Source organism: Neoarius graeffei, chromosome 20 (assembly GCF_027579695.1).
Source record: "Neoarius graeffei isolate fNeoGra1 chromosome 20, fNeoGra1.pri, whole genome shotgun sequence".
Lineage (NCBI taxonomy): Eukaryota > Metazoa > Chordata > Actinopteri > Siluriformes > Ariidae > Neoarius > Neoarius graeffei.
Genome location: NC_083588.1, coordinates 28825977 through 28850043, shown reverse-complemented (window position 1 = coordinate 28850043; position 24067 = coordinate 28825977). Strand labels below are relative to the sequence as shown.

Genomic DNA, 24067 nt, shown 5'->3' with positions numbered 1-24067 from the left:
AGGAAACCCACCAACATCCCAGAGTTGAAGCTGTTCTGTATGGAGGAATGGGCTAAAATTCCTCCAAGCCAGTGTGCAGGACTGATCGACAGTTACCGGAAACGTTTAGTTGCAGTTATTGCTGCACAAGGGGGTCACACCAGATACTGAAAGCAAAAGGTTCACATACTTTTGCCACTCACAGGTGTGTAATATTGGATCATTTTCCTCAATAAATAAATGACCAAGTATAATATTTTTGTCTCATTTGTTTAACTAGGTTCTCTTTATCTACTTTTAGGACTTGTGTGAAAATCTGATGTTTTAGGTCATATTTATGCAGAAATATAGAAAATTCTAAAGGGTTCACAAACTTTCAAGCACCACTGTATTTAGTAGATGCACCCTTAATTTAATCGGACATTTCCACTTCAAACAATTATCAGAGGTCTTGTCCCTTTCCATGTTAAAAAAAAAAAAGAAAAATTAGGCGTACTGTGAGATTTTAACTATTTACTCGACATTACTAATATGTAATAAAATTATTAGTTTTAGGAATGAACAAAGGTTTATTCAAATTTGTATCAGTAAAACCCTATTCAGATAACCTAACAAGACAATGCAGGTTGTTTTCTCTAGTGCCATAACTATGTATAAAGTACAAACAAATTGCCATCACCTCTTCCTGACATTTGCCAACCTTCACGATAGCATCATTCATCCCGGAGCTATAAGGGAAAACGGACTAATGCTCTTTGAGAGGTGCAATTAGTTTGTTTACCTTGTCTCTTTTTTGAACCCGCTGTATGCTATTTTTTTTGGGGGGGTGGATTTGTTGGCCCTCGGCCTCACTTTGCTTTACATAATTTGGCCCTTGGGGAAAAATAATTGGGGACCACTGGTCTAGAGCAAGGTATTTTATTTTACAAAACACTTCAGATATTGTTTTAACAATAATAAGCATCACTGTATAAATGATAGAATGCAGATAGCTAGATGGTATCCCCACCCCTCCATGTCTCATCAACCCCAAGATGTCCTTGGGGTTGATGAGATATGGAGGGGTGGGGATACCATGTAGCCCACAGTTTAGGTCAGAGCCATTTGAAAGTCAGTGCTTTGACTTTTGCAACATTCTGTTCCCAAAAGCTGATGTCGGGGGGTCTTTACACAAAGGTGTGTGTGTAGTGTTTTTTTCCAAAATATAAACTGTTCTTCTGTGTTGGGACTCTTCGGGGGGGAAAAAGATGTATTCCAACATGTAGCTAATGCTACATAATAAATCTGCACAGTCATTCCAGTCGTTTTAAGGAATTTTGTACCTCGTTATGAAATATATGAAACCATCAAAAGCAATTTTAAAAAAAATGTTATATACTGGTTAGAGATGAGGAATGTTATTCAGTGATATCGTTTATTATTAACTCCAATTGTAATATAAAAGTTCCAAGATTGACACCTGCCTGCTTCAACCACACTGCTGGCATACAATGCCCTTGACCCTTGTCGCCCTTAGCCAGTTGGCATAATTACGTTATGTGGACCCCTCTGAACCAAGCTTTACTAGTACACGTGTGTGTGTGTGTGTGTGTGTGTGTGTGTGTGTGTGTGTGTGTTTCCCCAGAAAAAAAATTAAAGCCCTAAATCCTGGCATGATAATACACAGACAATTGAGCACCAACGTCACGAAAGCAAGCGCCGAAGGAGTGAAGTGAAACTAGGGGGGTTCGGGGGGCATGGCCCCCGGAAAATTTTTTGAAAACAGATGCTCTCGGGTGCATTTTCAAGGTCTCTGAGAGGTTTTAGATACATGATTATAGGATAGATTTTACCATTTGTTTCAGTGATTTCTGACCTAAATAGTATTAATGTATACACATTTTGAAATTTCACCTTAAAGTTCAACATGCAAGTTAAACTGTTTTTGTTATAGATTACTTAGGTATATGATGGATTGAAAATCTACGGGGATACATTAATTATGGGTTGTTTTACAATCAGGGTACGCAAGCTAAAAATAACATTTAACACTTATTATCTTCAATATCAAAAGGCTTGACTAAATAAACTTGGTTGTTTATTGTAGCCCTGTGATAGCTCTATTTACCATGCAAAAAAAAAAATTTGGTGATAACATTATTTTTGGTGAATGTATGGCAATATGTCATATTTAGAAAAATTACTCGTGTCATTTAGAAAAAGTGCTTTTTTTTTTTTACCACAGGTAGCTCCAAAAGGGATGCACTTAAATCATTCTTTACACCATAAAACAAATATTTGGTTCCATATCATTGGAAACATAGTTAAGTTTTAATGTTGAATGCCAGTAAGTTTTCAGACTATTTTGATCAAATTGGTATGTAATTGTGTCAAAATGTCCTCTCCGAGACAGCTAATTTTTCAATATAAAATAACATATCTAAAATGATTATTTTCATCCTAAAATGTGGTCAAGATATTAGGACATAAATATTAGACAACTAACACAAAGCTTACAGCCTTATATTTAAAAGCACTATGGAAGTAGTGGATTCTGAATTGTCAAAAAAAAAATGTCCTCTCCGAGAATCACTTCATTTGTTTCTCCCAGCCCTGCTTAAAGCTACACTTAATCTTGTTATAATACAAACTATTACACATGCTTATCTGTGCTTTAACTTGTCCTTCACTTAAAAACTGGTACAAGAACCAGTTTGAATCAATTTGAATTTTGGACCCCTGTGACACAAACTTTGTACCCTGATTGTAAAACAACCCTTATCTATGATCAAGTAGTGTTGTAACAAAAATGTGCATGAAAATATGAACAGTGGTTTGCGCCATCTTGTATGCAATCCAGTGAAGAGAATCGATCATCATGACCTGTTGATCACAAAGGTATCTGAACCTAAGAACTGCGACCTTAAAATAAAGTTGCTGTATTACTATAACTGTAATGGTTTAGAATGTTTCTGATGCAATTACCATAATATATGCATAACTAAGACTGAAAAGAAAAGTAAGGCAACTACATATTATAAAGTTTAAATTTTGGCACTTTATTAAATGGACTAGATTAAGCTTAAAACATATATTTAAAGGAAAATAACTTAATTCATACATTTAAGTTTGCAGAAAGATTATGTACTTAAATTCTCTTCATGAATGCGTTTTATAAAATGTCAAATGTAGCATAATTTCGAATAATAATGATAAGCATATCTGGCAATGTGATGTCACTGTGACCCTTTAACAAAAGAATAATCCGGAGCTGCCTTTTGTTAAATGGATCCCAGTGACATCACACTGCCAAAAATGATTATTTGAAATTGCTATATTTGACACATTTGGACAACTTCACTTCGTGTTTATAAATACGTAATCTTTCTGAAAACCCAAACTAATGAATTAAGTTTTCTACTCTTTTAAAGCAGATTAATTCTCCTTGGCTTTTGCTTGGCCCAATGTTGGGCAACCCTCTTATTGTCCAGTGAGTGCTTTTTGAGCCAGTCACTGTGATCAAAATTGATGACGACGTCATGACAGTTGTCTGGTTTTGTGTGCCATCACTCACGTGGGTTTGTTGATGTTTAGTCAACCAATCTTTGATCGAAGCCATAATGATAATAGACTAGGTCAAACTTGTGATTAAAACCAGTCTGCTTTGCCCGTCTTGATGGGGGACAACATCGGCAGCCAATGAGATCGCTTATAATGAATCGGAAAATTCTGGGATGTCTGATGTTTTCTTTCGATATTTTTATTGGACGGCTTGAACACATGATTTTGACATGGCCAACAGATCAGTTTGTTTACATCATTCCACGTGGACATATTCCTTTGACAGAATCAACACAAACATTGGGGAAAAAAGACCGCTTGTTTAACACAATATGTCAATATGTAAATGGATCTGTTGTTTGCTCTCCTATGTATCTAGTTACTTGTGGGTAGGAAATTTAACGTATCGGTATAAATCTCAGCGTATTGGATTTTAACTAAAGTGACTAAGCGTATCGGCAGGCAGAGCAAGCGTATCAGGCCCGATACACAAACGCTTTGGGGAAAACCATGATATAAATGTCCATCCGTCTTTTTTTTTTTTTTTTCTTTTTAAGTTGCATTTAATTCATCATTCATAATGATACCCATTTTATTTTCTAAATAATTAACAACATACCGCCATTGTGGCACGGGAGCCTGTGATTGGTGGACAGCTGACAAAGGGTGTCTCCCATTGCTTGTAAATCGTGACATAAAACTCGTAAACGCACGTGGGACCCAGTGATTGGCAGTTCACATACTGAAGCCAAGCAGAGATGTCCGGTGTCTGTTGCTGTTGTCCAAAGAAAACTACGGCTAAAAAAAAAAAAGCTCTACTACCGGATTACTTGGACAATCTTAGTCAGAAAGAAGCGCAGGAGAGATATACACGGAAATTAGTGTTTATTAATGGTTATGATTAAACAACACAAATTTCAAGAACTTTGTAGGTATCTTTTTTGCCTCTTAAAAGCATCTTGTCTCGTTCAAGGCTCACTAAAAGATTCTTCTTCACATTATAAAACCGAGACAACAGTGTTATTTGATATCTGTAGGTTGCCTTTAACCATAGCAATGTTCAGTTTGCTCTTTACCATTTTCTGATTACTGAAGGTTGCGGTCACGTTTGAATGGATGTCTTGTTTGTTTATAGGACAACAAAACCTACATACAAAATTGATCTGATCAGCTGTTTTATAGTCAGAAAGCCAGCATATGGGGAAAAAAATGGCATTATTATACTAGATACAACATCAAAAAGCTAAGTGCAGTAAATTCCATGTACTTATTCAAGAGCTTCAATCTAACAGCCCGCAGGTGGTATTTTTATTTATTAGTAAAGCAAATTCAGTCACTTGGAAATGTTAAATATGCAAGTCAAATTTAGGCCCCGTTTTTAAATGGGAAAGAGCTGTTGTGTGATTGACTGACTGTACAAATAGCTTTAACAAGAAATCAGAACTCTTTATACAGACTAAAGAAAAGAGCAGCAAATGGAAGTACGAATGTTCATAAAAATTAAGAAAAAGTGCATGGTACGTTAGATTAATGTCACTCATATATCCAGGATGTATTTTGTTTGAAAAATGGCAATTTTTCAACATAAACTTTGTATCTTCAAGCAGACGTGACTTTTTTTTTTAGACTCATTCACAAAGAAAGTACCCACATTTATCAAGACAATGGGTGGCACAGTGGTGTAAGTGGTTAGCATGGTCGCCTCACAGCAAGAAGGTTCTGGGTTCGAGGCTGGTGGGGGCCTTTCTGTGTGGAGTTTGCGTGTTCTCCCCGTGTCTGCATGGGTTTCCTCCGGGTGCTTCGGTTTCCCCCACAGTCCAAAGACATGCGGTTAGGTTGATATGGGACAGCCTTGGGCTGAGGTGCCCTTGAGCGAGGCACCTAACTCTAGTGCTGGGCGGTATACCAGTTCGAACCGAACCCCCCCCCGTTATGAATTTTTCATATACCGGTTTAAATAGCCTAAACATGTCCGGAACGCAAGTCCGGTAAATTGTTTCACAGGGGATGTTTTTTCATTGCTGCACCACTAAACACGCATGGAACAGTGTGTGGTGAAAATGGACAGTGGAAGTTCTGAACCAGAAGTTGTACCAGACATTGAAGTAGAAGATGCTGACCCTGAAGAACTTTTGCTGAAAAAAGGAGCCGTGTCTGGAGGTGCTTCGGATTTAAAAGGTCGGACGTGGACTAAGACATTTACTGCAAATGCTGTCGAGCTAAAGTTGTTGCCGGAGGTGGTAACGCGAGCAATTTGCTGCACCACCTAAGCTGCAAACATGCGTTGGAGTACCAAGAATGCATGAAACTAAAATCGGCATCTTCCACACCATCAAGAAAAACCGACAAAGCTGAAGGACAGGCGAGTCGGACATTGCTTTTTGAAGCGTTTGCTAAAGGCACTCCATATGACAGAAAAAGCAAGCGATGGATCAAAATTACAAAGTCTATAACCATTCATATAGCCAAAGACATGGTGCCCATCAGCACAGTTGAGATGGTCGGATTCAGGGGCATGATTAAGATGCTTGATTTGAGATATGACGTTCCAAGTTGGAAATATTTTAATGAAATGGCAATCCCCAAATTGTACAATGAACACAGAGAGGTGGCTACAGTCCCCCACTATTCAACGACTGCTGATTTGTGGTCAAGTCGCACAATGGAACCCTATCTGAGCTTGACAATTCATTAGTATATAAACGAAGACTGGCAACTGAAGTGTTACTGCCTGCAAACAAGTTACTTCCCAGACTACCACACAGGTGAATTGCTTGCTGCAGGCTTGTGGGAGGCACTTGATGCCTGGGGGCTTGCAGAGCACAGGCAAGTGGCCATCATAACGGACAGTGGGGCTAACATCAAGAAGGCTGTGAAGATTAACAATTGGACAAGGCTGCAGTGCTTTGGACACAGGCTTCACACAGCTATAGGTGTGTCATAGTTACTTAAATTAAATACTTTAAGTAATGGTAAAACAGACTATTAATAACAACAGTATAAATACCTGTCATTGTTTTTAATCATCTCTTATTAGTCAATGTTTCCATTTATGTATTACGTAATGTGATATTTAATTTACTTTAAGTGGGTTTGTGGAAATTATTTGTATTTGAGTGTATAAATGAGATCCTTTAAGACTATCCATAAATTGATCTATTGCAATCATTATTTGGATTTATAGAATTTATAAAAATGATTAATAGAATTGTTTGATGTTTTTGCAGAGACTGGTATGACAGCCTGGTATGATTGCATACATCGAGCAGTAGGTGTCTGCAAACAAATTGTGTCCAAGTTCTCCTGCTCCTGGAAGAAACTGAGGGACCTGGGGATACTTCAGGATGAAATGGGCCTGCCAAAGCATATGCTCACAGCTGAGACACCTACCAGGTGGGGGTCGTGACAAAAGATGATAGAGAGAATGCTTGAACAGGAGAGGGCCGTTAGTCAGGTTCTAAAAGAAGACAGAAAATGTAGGCACTTGGTGCTCAGCTGGCAGGATGTTGATGTGCTGGAGTCTTTGAACAAGGTGTTGAGCCCACTCCAGGAGTTCACAGATGCCTTGTCAGGAGAGCACTATGTCAGTGTCTCCTACCTCAAGCCTGTGCTCCATCTCTTCAACACAAGCATTCTTGTTGCAGAGGAGAATGAGATGCAACTGACCGACGATGTAAAGAAAAACGTTCTAACCTACTTGAATGAGAAATATTCAGAACCCATTGTGGCAGCGGGGGTGTGGTCAAGCGTCGGTCTGTGACCGGAGGGTGGATTCAGGGAAGGTAAGTGGCAGAATCGCTGCACCTGATGTTGGTTAATCTGTGTTTGTGTGTCTTCCCCAGTGATCGCGCTCTATATGAGGAGAGAGAGAGCAGAGGAAGGAAGCTCTCTCCCCGAACCAGACTGTGTGTGTGTGTGTGCCTGGAAGAGAGTAAATATTGCATCTGAAAAAAGCAATAAGAGTTTGTGGAACTTGATTCTGGCCTGCCGTCTTTCTGTGCTCCACCCACACGAACTGCTACAGTGGTTCCGAAATGCCTGTCGGTCTTCTTGCTGCGCCAGCACCAGGGCCTCGAACCGGTGCTCCTGTCCCTTTCGGACGGTGACTGGTACCTGGTGCTGGCTCTGCTGGGCCATGGCGAGGGCGTAGACCAGGTCTGCGAAGGGGGAGGACTCCATGGGGCTGTTCTTTTTCCTGTGCTTGATTCCCGGGTTTCGGCACCACTGTAGCAGTTTGTGTGGGTGGAGCACAGAAAGACGGCAGGCCAGAATTAAGTTCCACAAACTCTTTTATTGCTCTTATCAGCGCGCACACACACACACATACATGTGCCGTCTGGTTCGGGGAGAGAGCTTCCTTCCTCTGCGCTCTCTCTCTCTCTCTCTCTCTCTCTCTCTCCTCATATAGGGTGCGGTCATTGGGGAAGACACACAAACACAGATTAACCAACATCAGGTGCAGTGATTCTGCCACTTACCTTCCCTGACTCCACCCTCCGGTCACAGACCGACGCTTGACCACGCCCCCGCTGCCACACCCATCTTTGATGACCTCCTAGATATCACGTCTCTTCTTGATCCTCGATTCAGAACAACATACATAAAGAACGAAAAGGTGGAACAGATTATATCCAGAGCAGTTGACGAAATTAAGTCTCTACAAGATGAAGACAGCACTGGCATGGCAACTGGTGCAGCAGCAGAGCCTGTCCCTCCTCCTGAGGAAAAAAGAAAAAAAAACAAACTTTGTCCAGCTTTTTTAAAAAGCCCAGCATGGGCTCCAGCAGTATTAGGCTGTCAGATGAGGAAAGCATCAGAATGGAGCTGAGAATGTACCTCAACACTACAGAGGTTGACAGTGATGCAGACCCTTTGGAGTGGTGGAAACGCTGCCAAGTGAATTTCCCCCCAAGTTGCCAACCTAGCCCAACAATATCTGTGCACCCCTGCTACCAGTTCCCCATCGGAGAGAGCTTTCAGCACTGGTGGGAACATTGTCACGTGCCACAGGGCAGCATTCAAACCAGATACTGTTGACCGTCTGGTTTTCCTTGCCAAAAATTTGTGATGTCTGAGATTTAGCCTACTTAGTGCCTTGTTCATGTGTGAATACTGTTTCTATACTGGTAATACTGCAAGCCAAGTTGCACTGGTTATTTTTCAATACTTGAATCAATCTTTATCTACCTGTGTGCACCTAGGTATTGTGTAATGGCATTATTAATGCAGTTGCAGTTTTTCATGTTCATAGCAATTACAAGTTATACTTGAATGCTGGGTGATGTACCTGGGCTTGAAGCAATAATATTTTTGCTGTACGTTGCACATTTTGCTAAGTATGATTGCTATTATTTATTTGTTGAGGGTAAGATATTTGGGACTTCCTCAGTGCAATACAACCATTGACAAGTAACTTTACTTTAGGGTTGCTGGCTACTTTGTTTAAATACCTCTTGTTTGTTTAAATATGTTGTAAATGAAGGAAGGTAAAGTTTTCTAAAACAAACCAAAAAATCTGATAACATTGAGTGTAGCTGGTTTACAGAAGTTCTAAAAATTACCCTATAGCTTTGAAGTTGTTTGAAAATGTGTTAAATAAAAGATTCTGGATTTTCACTGCAATACCATGCCATGTGATTCCTTCACTACTTTAGTTCCAACCTCTGAAAACTGCTGATTAGTCAGGAGATCTATTACCCCTTTTCCACCAAATCAGTTCCAGGGCTGGTTCGGAGCCGGTGCTGGTTCACAACTCGTTCAACTTGCGAGCCAGCTGAGAACCAGTTTGCTTTTCCATAGCTCGCGGTGCTAAGCGGAGCCACGTCATTATGTTGCTGTATGCGTCAGTTACGGCGCTACGTTTACATAAACCTTGGCGCGAACATCGAAGCAAAAACAACACGGAAGAAGCAGCAGCGGCAACAACAATAATGGATGACTTCGTTTGTACAGCTGCTGCTTCTCGTCGCTTAAAAATGGCGATCTTTCGCGGTCTTGTTATTGTTGTTGGTCTTAACAACTCCCCCCCCCCCCCCCCCCCCCTCCGGCTGACATAAGCGGTTCTTTCCTCTGGCCCAGCAGAGAGTTGGTGCTAGCCTGGAACCGGTTTTTCTGGCCCCAGAGCCAGTTCTTTGTCAGTGGAAACAGAAAACCTGGTTCCAAACTAAGCACTGACCCTGAACCAGCCCTGGAACTGCTTTGGTGGAAAAGGGGCATATGAGGCTCCTTTCTTTCCTTCTCCATAGGAAGGCTACATTAGAATATTATTGTTTACTTTATACTGACATATCTGTTGGAAATCTTGTATTAGATACAGTGGGGCAAAAAAGTATTGTCAGTCACCAATTGTGCAAGTTCTCCCACTTAAAAAGATGAGAGTCCTGTAATTTTCATCATAGGTATACCTCAACTATGAGAGACAAAATGAGAAAAAAAAATCCAGAAAATCACATTCTGTCTGTCTGATTTTTAAAGAATTTATTTGCAAGTTATGGTGGAAAATAAGTATTTGGTCAATAACAAAAGTTCATCTCAATACTTTTGTTATATACCCTTTGTTGGCAATGACAGAGGTCAAATGTTTTCTGTAAGTCTTCACAAGGTTTTCACACACTGTTGCTGGTATTTTGGCCCGTTCCTCCCTGCAAATCTCCTGTAGAGCAGTGATGTTTTGGGGCTGTCGCTAAGCAACACGGACTTTCAACTCCCTCCAAAGATTTTCTATGGGTTTGAGATCTGGAGACTGGCTAGGCCACTCCAGGACCTTGAAATGCTTCTTACGAAGCCACTCCTTCGTTGCCCGGGCAGTGTGTTTGGGATCATTGTCATGCTGAAAGACCCAGCCACGTTTCATCTTCAATGCCCTTGCTGATGGAAGGAGGTTTTCATGCAAAATCTCACGATACAGGGCCCCATTCATTCTTTCCTTTACATGGATCAGTCGTCCTGGTCCCTTTGCAGAAAAACAGCCCCAAAGCATGATGTTTCCACCCCCATGCTTCACAGTAGGTATGGTGTTCTTTGGATGCAACTCGGCATTCTTTCTCCTCCAAACACAAGTTGAGTTTTTACCAAAAAGTTCTATTTTGGTTTCATCTGACCATATGACATTTCTCCCAATCCTCTTCTGGGTCATCCAAATGCTCTCTAGCAAACGTCAGACGGGCCTGGACATGTACTGGCTTAAGCAGGGGGACACGTCTGGCACTGCAGGATTTGAGTCCCTGGCGGCATAGTGTGTTACTGATGGTAGCCTTTGTTACTGTGGTCCCAGCTCTCTGCAGGTCATTCACTAGGTCCCCCCGTCACCGTTCTTGTGATTTTGACCCCACGGGGTGAGATCTTGCGTGGAGCCCCAGATCGAGGGAGATTCAGTGGTCTTGTATGTCTTCCATTTTCTTTTTAGGGCCCGAGCCCGAATGGGCGAAGGCCCTATTGTTCTTGTAAGAGTTCACTATTATTAGGGCCCGAGCCCTATGGGCGAAGGCCCTATTGTTCTTGTAAGAGTTCACTATTTAGGGCCCGAGCCCTACTGGGCGAAGGCCCTATTGTTCTTGTAAGAGTTCACTATTATTCTTCTTCTTCCGTCTTCTTTATTTTTCTCCGCTGTTGGGCCATTTTCGGGGCGCTTGCCATGGGCAAAAACGCACGAAATTTGGCACCAGTTCCGAGAATTGCCACCGCTACTCAGAACCAAAAGCCCAAACTTGGCCGGGGCTCAGGGCCTCTATAGCGCCCCCTAAGTCGTTGTGATTTTGGCCTCCCGCATTACGGTGCCTGGTTGCCATATAGTTTGTAGTACTGGCATGCCATTTGGTACACACATGTATCTCACTAAGCCGGACAAAAATGTAATGCCAATGTATTAGCCACGCCCAACAGGAAGTGAGGTAATTTCACTTTTGTGCGAAATGCATGGCCACGAAGACGGCGCAACTCCTCCTAGACCGTTCATAGGAATGTCACCAAAATTGATACACATCATCTACAGACATGGCTGACAAAAGTTACTAAATACGTTTCACGTAGGATTAACCGTTCAGAAGTTATACGTCAATCAATTTTCGATTCAAAATTTTACATGCTTAAAAATTCATAACTCTTCTGATTGCTCAAAACTGCTCATACTTCACACGCGAATCACTCATTGGGCTTCTGACATGTTACCCAATTTCTGTGATATTTCGCCACTGGGGGTGCTATTTTTGGGCAAAAAATCCAATCTTTCCTCAAATTTGGTCAAACTTCACGGCCACCCTCTTACTACCTCCCATGTCATGTATACCACATTTTGGGAATTTTCGTCCATGGGGGGCGCTGTTTTTGGCCGACGCAATTGCTCCAAAACGGGTTTTTGGTAAATAATTCCATAATGCTTTTCCTTCACACCACTACCTTGTGATAGTGCGTTGCTGTTGTAGTCACTTATTTTTCCAACTCATAATCGCTCATGTACAGCATAGCGCCACCTACTGACATGGGAAAAACCAAAAAATTTATTCTTCAAAAATCTATCTCATATCTTCTATTTACTCAATTGTCATCAAACTTCATACGCAAACTCTTCATAGCTCACCTGACATATATGCCAAATTTTGTGCACTTTCGCCCCTGGGGGTGCTGGTTATGGCAAAAATGATATTGCAGCTTCTGATTTGTCAAACTTGGCAAGCAAACTCTTTACAAGACCCTTATTGGGGCGCTTGCCATGGTCGACAACGCACGAAATTTGGCTCCTTTTTCTTAGACTGCCACCGCTACTGAGAACCAGAAGCCCAGATCCAGGCGGGCCTCAGGGCCTCTATAGCGCCCCCCGAGCACCGTACAGTGCGAGACCCTATTGTTGCCATGTGTCCATTTCTGTGCTTTGTCGCCATTGTGGGAGTAATGTCTCTTGCCGAAGAAGCTGTGGAAGGTATTTCGCGGGGACGCATGCCCCCGCCCCCCTTGGCCGCTGGCGCGAGGGCCCGTCGAGGCCGCTTGCGGCTTTAATTTTTTTTTCTTTTTTTTTTAGAAATATGTTTATTGGTTTTCACTTTAGAAAAGACACACAAACATAAACATGCACAACAACAACATGGCTCAGCTACATGCACAAAACAATAATTATTACAAAAACATAGTTATGACAGTTACACAGCATCAAGCAATTTCCTATTACCTTTCAAAAAATCCTTGTAACATAATATCAGACACATCCGGATCTAAAAAATTCAGATATGGTTCCCAAACCTTAAAGAACTGGTTTGACTTTGAGTGTATTACACATGTAAGATATTCTAGAGGTACCATGCCAGACAATACATCATGCCAACCCTTAATAGTAGGCACCTTATCACTGATCCATTGCAATAGAATATTTTTTCTAGCTGCGTATGTTAGAATACAGTAAAGTCTCTGATTCCTTGACATCACAAATCTGCCTGGAAGACCCATAATAAGAGACATAGGTTCCATTTCTACCCTCACACCCAGTATCTTTTCCATTTCTGTTACAACATCTGACCAATAGCTCTGCAGTTTATGACATGACCATAGGCAATGAGTTAAAGTACCAATCTCTGTTTTACATTTGAGGCACATTGGTGACAAAGTGTGATTAAACATATGTCTGCAGTTAGGAGATACAGTGGTGCTTGAAAGTTTGTGAACCCTATAGAATTTTCTATATTTCTGCATAAATATGACCTAAAACATCATCAGATTTTCACACAAGTCCTAAAAGTTGATAGAGAACCCAGTTCAACAAATGAGACAAAAATATTATACTTGGTCATTTATTTACTGAGGAAAATGATCCAATATTACATATCTGTGAGTGGCAAAAGTATGTGAACGTTTTCTTTCAGTATCTGGTGTGACCCCCTTGTGCAGCAATAACTGCAAGTAAACATTTGCGGTAACTGTTGATCAGTCCTGCACACCGGCTTGGAGGAATTTTAGCCCATTCCTCTGTACAGAACAGCTTCAACTCTGGGATGTTGGTGGGTTTCCTCACATGAACTGCTCGCTTCAGGTCCTCCCACAACATTTCCATTGGATTAAAGTCAAGACTTTGACTTGACCATTCCAAAACATTAACTTTATCCCTCTTTAACCATTCTTTGGTAGAACGACTTGTGTGCTTAGGGTTGTTGTCTTGCTGCATGATCCACCTTCTCTTGAGATTCACTTCATGGACAGATGTCATGACATTTTCCTTTAGAATTCGCTGGTATAATTCAGAATTCATTGTTCCAACAATGATGACAAGCCGTCCTGGCCCAGATGCAGTAAAACAGGCCCAAACCATGATACTGCCACCACCATGTTTCACAGATGGGATAAGGTTCTGATGCTGGAATGCAGTGCTTTCCTTTCTCCAAACATAACTCATTTAAACCAAAAAGTTCTATTTCGGTCTCATCCGTCCACAAAACATTTTTCCAATAACCTTCTGGCTTGTCCACGTGATCTTTTGCAAACTACAGACAAGCAGCAATGTTCTTTTTGGAGAGCAGTGGCTTTCCCCTTGCAACCCTGCTATGCGCACCATTGTTGTTCAGTGTTCTCCTGATGGTGGACTCATGAACCTTAACATTAGCCAATGTGAGAGAGGCCTTCAGTTGCTTAGAAGTTACCCTGGGGTCTTTTGTGACCTCACCAACTATTACACGCCTTGCTCTTGGAGTGATCTTTGCTGGTCGACCACTCCTGGGGAGGGTATTTCCTCCATTTGTACACAATCTGTCTGACTGTAGATTGGTGGAGTCCAAACTCTTTAGAGATGGTTTTGTAACCTTTTCCAGCCTGATGAGCATCAACAACGCTTTTTCTGAGGTCCTCAGAAATCTCCTTCGTTCGTGCCATGATACACTTCCACAAACATGTTGTGAAGATCAGACTTTGATAGATCCCTGTTCTTTAAATAAAACAGGGTGCCCACTCTCACCTGATTGTCATCCCATTGATTGAAAACACCTGACTCTAATTTCACCTTTAAATTTACTGCTAATCCTAGAGGTTCACATACTTTTGCCACTCACAGATATGTAATATTGGATCATTTTCCTCAATAAATAAACGACCAAGTAGAATATTTTTGTCTCATTTGTTTAACTGGGTTCTCTTTATCTACTTTTAGGACTTGTGTGAAAATCTGATGATGTTTTAGGTCATATTTATGCAGAAATAGAGAAAATTCTAAAGGGTTCACAAACTTTCAAGTACCACTGTATATGCATTCTATGTAAAATCTTGAACTGTATTGATTTAGCCCGGTTACAAACTCAAATTGCTTTAGCATAGGTCCACATATCATGCCATTCATTATCTCTTGTTGTAACAGAGGTCTCAGTCTCCCATTTTTCTCTAAGCTCCTGTAGGCCTACAGCTGGTAGTGTGCGCAGAGCTCCATAAAGTAGTCTAAGGTGGGGTTTACATTAGACCGTATCAGCGGATCATCAGATTAACGTTTTTAAAACGATTAGTGTGCACACAGCAACGCCAATACACTATTCGCGTGCACATAGCAACGCCAATACACGGATACGCTTGGCTCCGCAGGCATCCTACGCTCCAAATCACTCCGCCCTGAGCAGCGAGTGCCCTCTGGAGGGTGCGCACTCCGGCCCTGCGCAGCTCACAGGGCGCGCGAGTATAGCGCACGAGCAGTGATTTTGGGACTGAGCCGCTGTGTGTGTGTGATCTCAGTGCATGTCGGGCATGCGCGTCACTTACCACTTGCAAGTGGAAGGATGGCAAGCCTAAAGACAATCATAACTACACAATGGGCAGTATTTGCATCAGTATTTGCAGTATTTTCATACTTTTATACTCTTTAATGAAAGGTGATACAAGGCGGAAGTCCGCGCCGTTTTTCAGCAGTCGCGTCACATGACCAACGCCAGCGAATCAGGAAGGTGGATGTCACAGTGACGTTGTCCAATGACGACGCCAGCTAGAGCTCAGCACAACGTATCCGCGTATCCTCAATGTTTACACCGCACCGGACCAGACACGATTTGGATTGAATACGTGGACCCTGGCGGATTCCCGTTTCCAGGCGTTTTAATGTAAACGGACAGTGCATCCGCGAAGAAAACGAGACAGATACGGTCTAATGTAAACTTGGCCTAATAGACATCCTCCCATATGTTCCAAACAGCACTCTCTCCAGGGGAGATGATTCACAGTTATCAGTGAGAGTTGTACTTTGTAATATATAGTGTCTTATCTGTAAATAACGGAAAAAATGCTGTCTGGGAATATTGTATTTCTCAACCAGTTGACTAAATGACATTATCGTCTTATTAGAGAATAGATCATTTAACATATATATGCCATAGCCACTCCAAAGCTTAAAGCCAGCGTCCATCAATCCTGGTTGGAAATCAGGATTGTTCAAGATGGGGGTGTAAATTGATGTTAGTTTTGACCTTCCTTCAAGCCTACGGGCTAGTCGCCATGCCTTAATTGTATTGAGGGTGATAATATTATCACAGAGTGATTTTAATTGTTTTAAAGTTTTTGATGAACAACAAGTCCCTTAATGGGTATTTAGATAAAGTTTCCACATCTAACCAGACAGACCCGTTGTCGACAAAGAACCAGTCATAAATATATCGCATTTGGGCACATATTTGATATTTTCTAAAGTTCGGTAAATCTAGCCCACCTTCAGAATGCGGCATCTGCAAGGTAGTCATCTTTAGTTTGGGTTTGCGTTTGCTCCAAATGAATGCACTAAGCCAGCCATTTAGCTTTTTCACAACTGCATTTGAAAACAAAATTGGAATCATTTGGATAGGATACAGTAATCTAGGCAAAGTATTCATTTTGATCATAGCAATGCGTCCTAGCCAGGAGATTGGTAATGAACTCCAACGCTCCAGATCTTGTCTCACCTTCTCAAGTAGTGGGACAAAGTTGGCTTTGTACATTTGTTGAAATTCAGGGGTTATGAATATACCTAGATATGTAAAGCCCCCTGGGGACCACTTGAAGGGGAAAGAAGGCAGCACATTAGGAACTGACTCAAGACTCCCAAGTGGCATGGCTTCTGATTTTGTCAGATTAATCTTATATCCAGAAAATTTACTAAACAAGTCAATAACATTGAGTAATATGGGTATTGATGTTTCCGGGTTTGCAATATAGATCAAGACATCATCTGCATAAAGACTTATCTTATGGTCTATCTTGTCTATTTTTAAACCATGAATAGAAGGTGTTGTCCTTATGGCCTCTGCCAATGGCTTTATGACCAAGGCAAAAAGAAGGGGGGACAGGGGACAACCCTGTCTAGTACCTCTAAATACAGAAAAGTTGCCAGACCTGATACCATTAGCTAGAATAGCTGCTTGAGGGTTATCATATAGGACCTTAACCCATCTAATAAAATTATCTCCCAAATCAAATTTGTCTAAACAGTAAAATAAGACCATTCGACTCGGTCAAACGCTTTCTCTGCATCCAGAGAAAGCACCAAACCATCAATCTGCCATCTTTTTAAAAACTTGAATGATATTCAGAAGACGCCTGACATTGTTAGAAGAGTTTCGTCCCTTAATAAATCCGGTTTGATCCTCCTTCATGATCTTTGGTAATAAACCCTCAAGGCGTGTGGCCAGAACTTTTGCTAAAATCTTTGTCAACATTTAGAAGGGATATGGGCCTATAGGAGCCACATGTCTCTGGACATTTCCCTTTTTTAAGAATGAGGGAGATATTTGCCTCTCTTAATGTCTGGGGCAATTCGTTTTTTGAGAATGCATCATTAAACATGCTAACCAATGGATCCACTAATAAGCCAGAGAATTCTTTATAGAATTCAACACAGAACCCATCAGGTCCTGGGGCTTTCCCATTCTGTAGTACTTTTATAGCATTAATCACCTCTTCTCTGGAAACAGGGGAGTTAAGAATAAGCTTATCCTCTGGTGATACAGTGGGCATTTCCAATGGAGCAAAAAAATTATCCATCAATACAGATACACCATATGGTTGCTCTGAAGTGTAAAGATTATGGTAAAATATCTTAAAAGTGTCATTAATAAGCTTATTCTCATATATGAGATTGCCCTGTGCATCAACAAGGGCTGCAATGGTTTGTGACTCCGCTCTTTTCTTGGTGAGATAAGCCAGATACTTTCCAGGTTTGTCCCCATGTTCATACATCCTTTGTCTAATAAATCGAATTTTGATCTCTTCATCTTGTGTTAGATTATCATCTAAGGTTATTTTTATTGCATTTATTTCTGCCATAATAGCAGGGGATGGGGATGCTACATAAGCCTCTTCTTTAGTTTTGAGTTCCACCATTAACTTATTTTGCTTCTCCCTTTTTTGTTTTCTTTTACTGGCTGAAAAAGCAATAATTAACCCTCTAGCAAACACTTTAGTAGTTTCCCAAAGTAAAGCTGAGTTATCTGTGGACTGGGAATTAGTAGTCAAAAAATACCCAAATTCCGTAGTGAAGTAATCAAGAAATGTTTGATCCTTTAAAATAGATGTATTCAGTCTCCAGCATCTCACCCTACTATTCACTCCTTTAATGGAGAGATCCAAAACCACTTTAGCATGATCAGAAATCAAGATGCTGCCAGTAGAGCAGGACAGAGCTCTGTGCAAAGAGAGCCTTGATAGAAAAAAGTAATCAATTCTAGTATGACAGCCATGGGGAGCAGAAAAAAAGTATATGCTTTATCAGTAGTATGAAGAGCTCTCCAAACATCTACATATCCAAGTTCCTCACAAATTGCACTGAGAGCTTTAGTTTGTGGTGAGAGAGGCATAGCTTTAGGGGGGAGCCTGTCCATCATTGGATTTAATAAACAATTAAAATCCCCACCTACAATGGCAATATCTGACTGAATAGCAGAAAAATCCAAAAACACTTTTGTTATGAAGTCCGAAGGGTGAACAGGAGGATAGTATACATTCAAAATAGAGATGGTCACGCCCTGTATAACACCCTTAACAATAACATATCGGCCACTTTTATCTTTAATGCAATCCAGTACTGAAAATTGTAAGTTCTTCTTTACCAATATAGCTACCCCTCTACTCCTTGAAGTGAATGAAGAGAAGAAAACTTGTGCAAAACCTCCCCGCTGCAGTTTTAAATGTTCTTCATCATTTAAGTGCGTTTCTTGTAAGAGAGCAATATCAATATTACCTCTTTTCAAAAAGGTCAAAATTTTTCTTCTTTTAACAGGATTATGAACCCCTTTTATGTTCCATGTACAGAGGCGCAATTTATCATTTGACATATTGTCTGACTTTAACCATAAGCTTACACAAATGATAACCTATACTGAGCATGTGTCATAAAACGTTAAAAAAAAACATGATGCATTCACTGAGCCAAGAGAGAAACACTGCTGATAGTGTAACAAAGAACTATCATACAAAGAAAAACAAGTCCAACTTAAAAGTTCACGGGGGATATCCCTGCTACCTAACCTGCAGGGAACTCTAAACGTCATCCTCGGCCAGCTTAAATAGCTTGCCATCCAATCCTCATCTCTCACCATAAGTAAAGCCACTATTGAGGCGCTTTTAGCCTACACAACAACAAAAGAACCCTCAATAAGAATAGTAAAAAAAAGAAAAAAAATCATTTCAGCACACTCACAGTGGCTAGACAAATAAAATATACGAGTTTTCGTTAACGTTAAGCAGGGAGGTCCTACTTACAAATTTACCAGGCTAATCAGTGTCCACTTTATCATCCTCAGACTCATTGCTCTGGCTCGACCTAACGTTACCTCTGCGTCCCTCCTCCAGCGACTGTACAAGTAATGCGGCATCTTTAGGAGAGTTGAATCTCGTCTGTTTTCCGTCCAATGTCACCCTCAAAGTAGCCGAATAGAGCATCGCATATGCCACGTTAAGTTTCTTCAGTCGTGTCTTCGTATCATCAAATGTTCTGCGCCTCCGTACCACTTCAGCCGAGAAGTCGTTGAAAAAGGAGATCTTGGGCTCCCTGGATGTAGAGCCATCTTGATCACGGGATCCTTGCCACCTCCATTACTCGCTGTTTGTCTCGAAAGTTGTGGAACTTCAAAATCAGTGGCCTTGGACGCTGATTCGGGCCGGGTTTTGGTGCCATGGATCTATGAGCTCGGTCAAGCTTTACGCGGTTGCCTTTCGTCGTCATTTGGAGGTGTTCGGGAATCCATGTTTCTAAAAATTTCACTGGATCTTTCCCTTCTGAATCCTCCGGTAAGCCAACGATACGCACATTACACCTGCGACCCCGATTATCCAAGTCATCGACATGTTCAAGCATATCACGAACCTGCTTTTCAAATGATGCTATCCTAGCTTCTGAGGCTATGGTCGCTTCCTCAGCATCGAGGATTCGTTTTTCAGTCTCTTTGATGCGTGTGGCAACAGCTTGAATTTGTGAGGTCTGTTCTTTAATGGCATCTAGTACGGTGGAGATTTTCGTGTCGATAGCTTTCGTGAGATTATCTGATAAATTATCCAAAGCCTGGACAATGCTAGGTTCCATAGCGCTTGCCGTCGTTTGCTCACCTCTCAGGCTAGATTTCGCAGGGGTATTCTTCGTTTTTTTTCATCAATTTTTTGTCCATAGTCGATTTTTGTCCAAAATAAGTGTCTAGGTTCATATTAGGGTACCTCCCTCGCAGTTATTTTGTATGTCTTTTATACAAACACGTATTTATATAAAAAAAAAATAAAGATAGCCACTGGAGCTGCCAAACAGTGCTGCTCACTCTACGATGCCATCTTGTTCCCCCCATGTCTTCCATTTACTAATAATTGCTCCCACAGTTGATTTCTTCACACCAAGCTGCTTACCTATTGCAGATTCAGTCTTCCCAGCCTGGTGCAGGTCTACAATTTTGTTTCTGGTATCCTTTGACAGCTCTTTGGTCTTGGCCATAGTGGAGTTTGGAGTGTGACTGTTTGAGGTTGTGGACAGGTGTCTTTTATACTGATAACGAGTTCAAACAGGTGCCATTAATACAGGTAATGAGTGGAGGACAGAGGAGCCTCTTGAAGTTGTTACAGACCTGTGAGAGCCAGAAATCTTGCTTGTTTGTAGGTGACCAAATACTTATTTTACCAAGGAATTTACCAATTAATTCATTAAAAATCCTAGAATGTGATTTCCTGGATTCTTTCCCCCCATTCTGTGTCTCATAGTTGAAGTGTACCTATAATGAAAATTACAGGCCTCATCTTTTTAAGTGGGAGAACTTGCACAGTTGGTGGCTGACTAAATACTTTTTTGCCCTACTGTATATAAATTATATTAAGAAGGTATTTAGAGATAAATGTAAATGTTTGACTGCTTCATGCAATGCATGTGATTCCCTCCTTTCATAGTGCCCCTTGAAAACTGTAGCACTTTATGGGGCCATGCAAACCTGTAGGCTATTAATATTTATGTGCAATGCACAATAGTCATGACCATGGAATAGGCTATTCTTGGCCAATATGCAGTAAATCTTCTCTCAGTCAGTGGAAAATCTGGTCAACACCGACTCGTGTAAAAAAAAAAAAAAAAACAATACCATGAAACTGGAGTAATTCTGAAAAATACCGTGATATAGAATTTTGGTCATACCGCCCAGCTCGACCTAACTCCCAACTGCTCCCCGGGCGCTGTTAGCATGGCTGCCCACTGCTCTGGGTATGTGTGCGTGCTCATTGCTCATGTGTGTGTTCACTGCTTCAGATGGATTAAATGCAGAGAGGAATTTCACAAGTGTGTGATGAATAAAGTTGTGCTTTCTTTCAATTAATCTATTTTCTCACGAGTGAAAATTTTGGAAAATATGTCACGGTTGTTGTACTTGATGTTTTGGATGTAGTTTGTATGAAGAATGAGAGTGGCGTATTTCCCAGTAAAACACTTATCAAAACATTATGCTAGCTGTGAAAACGACATGTTGCTGAAAGGGAAACATGCAGATGTTTTGCTGGATGAAGAACTAGACAGGTGAGAGCTATACAGAGAACATTTGAAGCTGGTCTCAGTGGTAGTAGACCAAAAACGGCAGCAAACTATGCTGCCCTTAAATCATAGTTTTTAATGTAGGTTGCTTTTGGAAAATAACGTCCTCAAATAACCCCTTCAATAAAGTGAAAAATCTTGAATATCCTGTCATTTCACCTGCTTCTTGAAGGACTGCTGAGCTAAGACACATCCTCATGAACAGCCAAATGCATTATCATTAGCTATTAAACTGAAAAATGACACAATTGGTCTCAAAGTGGCACTAATTTGGTAAATGAGGTAAATGACGTACAGGTTTCTGTGTCGAGCTATAGTGAGGTTTTTTTAATAATGGACATAACAATTCACCCGTTTCATGATTTGATTCATGAATTTGACTTCATGTTTCAATTTTCTCAATATTTTTGAAAAAATATTAAAGAGAATTTTAATTACAAAAAATTCAACATTTTTCCTTTTCTTCATACTGCTTTTGTTAATTAAAAATTAGCAACGTATGCGAGCGCCTGGTGGCCAGGCCTTTGCCCACGGGGCCCGGCCTGGCTCAGCCCGAAGCGGTGACGTGTGTCCGACCTCCTGTGGGTTCACCACCTACAGAGGTAGTAGTAGGGGGCCGGTGCAGTGTAGAGGCAGGGGCCTCGGCGACCTGATCCCCGAACACAGCAGCTAGCTGTTGGGACATGGAATGTCACTTCGCTTGGGGGGGAAGCCTGAGCTTGTGTGGGAGGTTGAGAGGTACCGGCTAGAGATAGTCGGGCTCACCTACACGCACAGCTTGGGCTCCGGAACCCAGCTCCTCGAGAGGGGACTCTCCACTTCTCTGCAGTTGCCCACGGTGAGCGGCGGCGGCGGGCTGGTGTGGGCTTGCTTATAGTCCCACAGCTGAGCCACCATGTGTTGGAGTTTACCCCAGTGAATGAGAGGGTCGCCTCTCTGCAACTTCGGGTCGGGGAAAGGGCTCTTGCTGTTTGTGCGTATGGGCCGAATAGCAGTATAGAGTATTCGGCCTTCTTGGAGTCCCTGGGAGAGGTACTGAGGGGTGCTCAGACTGGGGACTCCATTGTTCGACTAGGGGACTTCAACGCTCATGTGGGTGATGACAGTGACACCTGGAGGGGCATGATTGGGAGGAACGGCCTCCCTGATCTGCACCCAAGTAGTGTTTTGTTATTGGACTTCTGTGCTGGTCATGGTTTGTCCGTAACAAACACCATGTTCGAGCATAGGGGTGTCCATAAGTGCACGTGGCACCAGGACACCTTAGGTTGGAGGTCAATGATTGACTTTGTTGTTGTTTCATCTGATCTCCGGCCCTATGTCTTAGACACTCGGGTGAAGAGAGGGGCTGAGCTGTCAACTGATCACCACCTGGTGGTGAGTTGGATCCGCTGGCAGAGGAGGAAGCCAGACAGACCTGGCAGGCCCAAACGTATGGTGAGGGTCTGCTGGGAACGTCTGGCCAAGCACTCTGTCAGGGAGCTCTTTAACTCCCACCTCCGGGAGAGCTTCTCCCAGTTCCCGAGGGAGGTGGGGGACATTGAGTCTGAGTGGACCATGTTCTCTGCCTCCATTGTTGTGGTTGTTCGGAGCTGTGGCCGCAAGGTCTCCGGTGCCTGTCGTGGCGGCAATCCCCGAACCCGGTGGTGGACACCGGAAGTAAGGGATGCCGTCAAGCTGAAGGAGTCCTATCGGGCCATGTTTGGCCTCTGGGACTCCTGAGGCAGCTGACAGGTATCGGCAGGCCAGGTGTGCCGCAGCTCGGGCAGTTGCGGAGACAAAAACTCTGAACTGGGAGGAGTTCGGCGAGGCCATGGAGGAGGACTATCGGTCGACCTCGAAGAAATTCTGGCAAACCATCTGGTGCCTCAGGAGGGGGAAGCAACGCTCTGCCAACGCTGTTTACAGTGCGGGTGGGGAGCTGTTGACCTCGACTGGGGATATTGTCGGGCGGTGGAAGGAGTACTTTGAGGATCTCCTCAATCCCTCTGTCATGTCTTCCATTGAGGAAGCGGAGGCTGATGACTCCGAGGTGGACTCGTCCATTACCAAAGCTGAAGTCACTGAGGTGGTTTGCAAGCTCCTCGGTGGCAAGGCACCGGGGGTGGATGAGATCCACCCTGAATATCTCAAGTCTCTGGATGTTGTGGGGCTGTCTTGGCTGACACGCCTCTGCAACATCGCGTGGCGGTTGGGGACAGTGCCTCTGGAGTGGCAGACCAGGGTGGTGGTCCCTCTTTTCAAGAAAGGGGACCAGTGTGTGTGCACCAATTATAGGGGAATCACATTTTTCAGCCTCCCCGGGAAGGTTTACTCCAGGGTACTGGAGAGGAGGATTCAGCCAATAGTCGAACCTTGGATCCAGGAGGAACAATGCGGTTTTCGTCCTGGAACACTGGACCAGCTTTATACCCTTCATAGGGTGATTTGAGGATTCATGGGAGTTTGCCCAACCAGTCCACATGTGCTTTGTGGATCTGGAGAAGGCATTCGACCATGTCCCTCGTGGTATTCTGTGGGGGTGTTTTGGGAGTATGGGGTTCGGGGTTCTTTGCTAAGGGCCGTACAGTCCCTGTA

The 24067-nt window shown here is 42.3% G+C and overlaps 1 protein-coding gene across 8 annotated transcripts in view; it reads left to right on the top strand.

Annotated features, from left to right (window-relative positions):
• usp36 (ubiquitin specific peptidase 36) overlaps positions 1-24067 on the top strand; it is a 188759-nt gene that overhangs the window by 8205 nt on the left and 156487 nt on the right. The window contains exon 1 of one of the 8 annotated variants that reach the window (XM_060901463.1): positions 6765-6912. The exons of the other annotated variants lie outside the window; for them this stretch is intronic. The gene's annotated coding sequence lies outside the window, so the exon portion shown is untranslated. Of the gene's footprint in view, positions 1-6764; positions 6913-24067 lie in introns of those variants that run through there. 8 annotated transcript variants of the gene reach the window in all.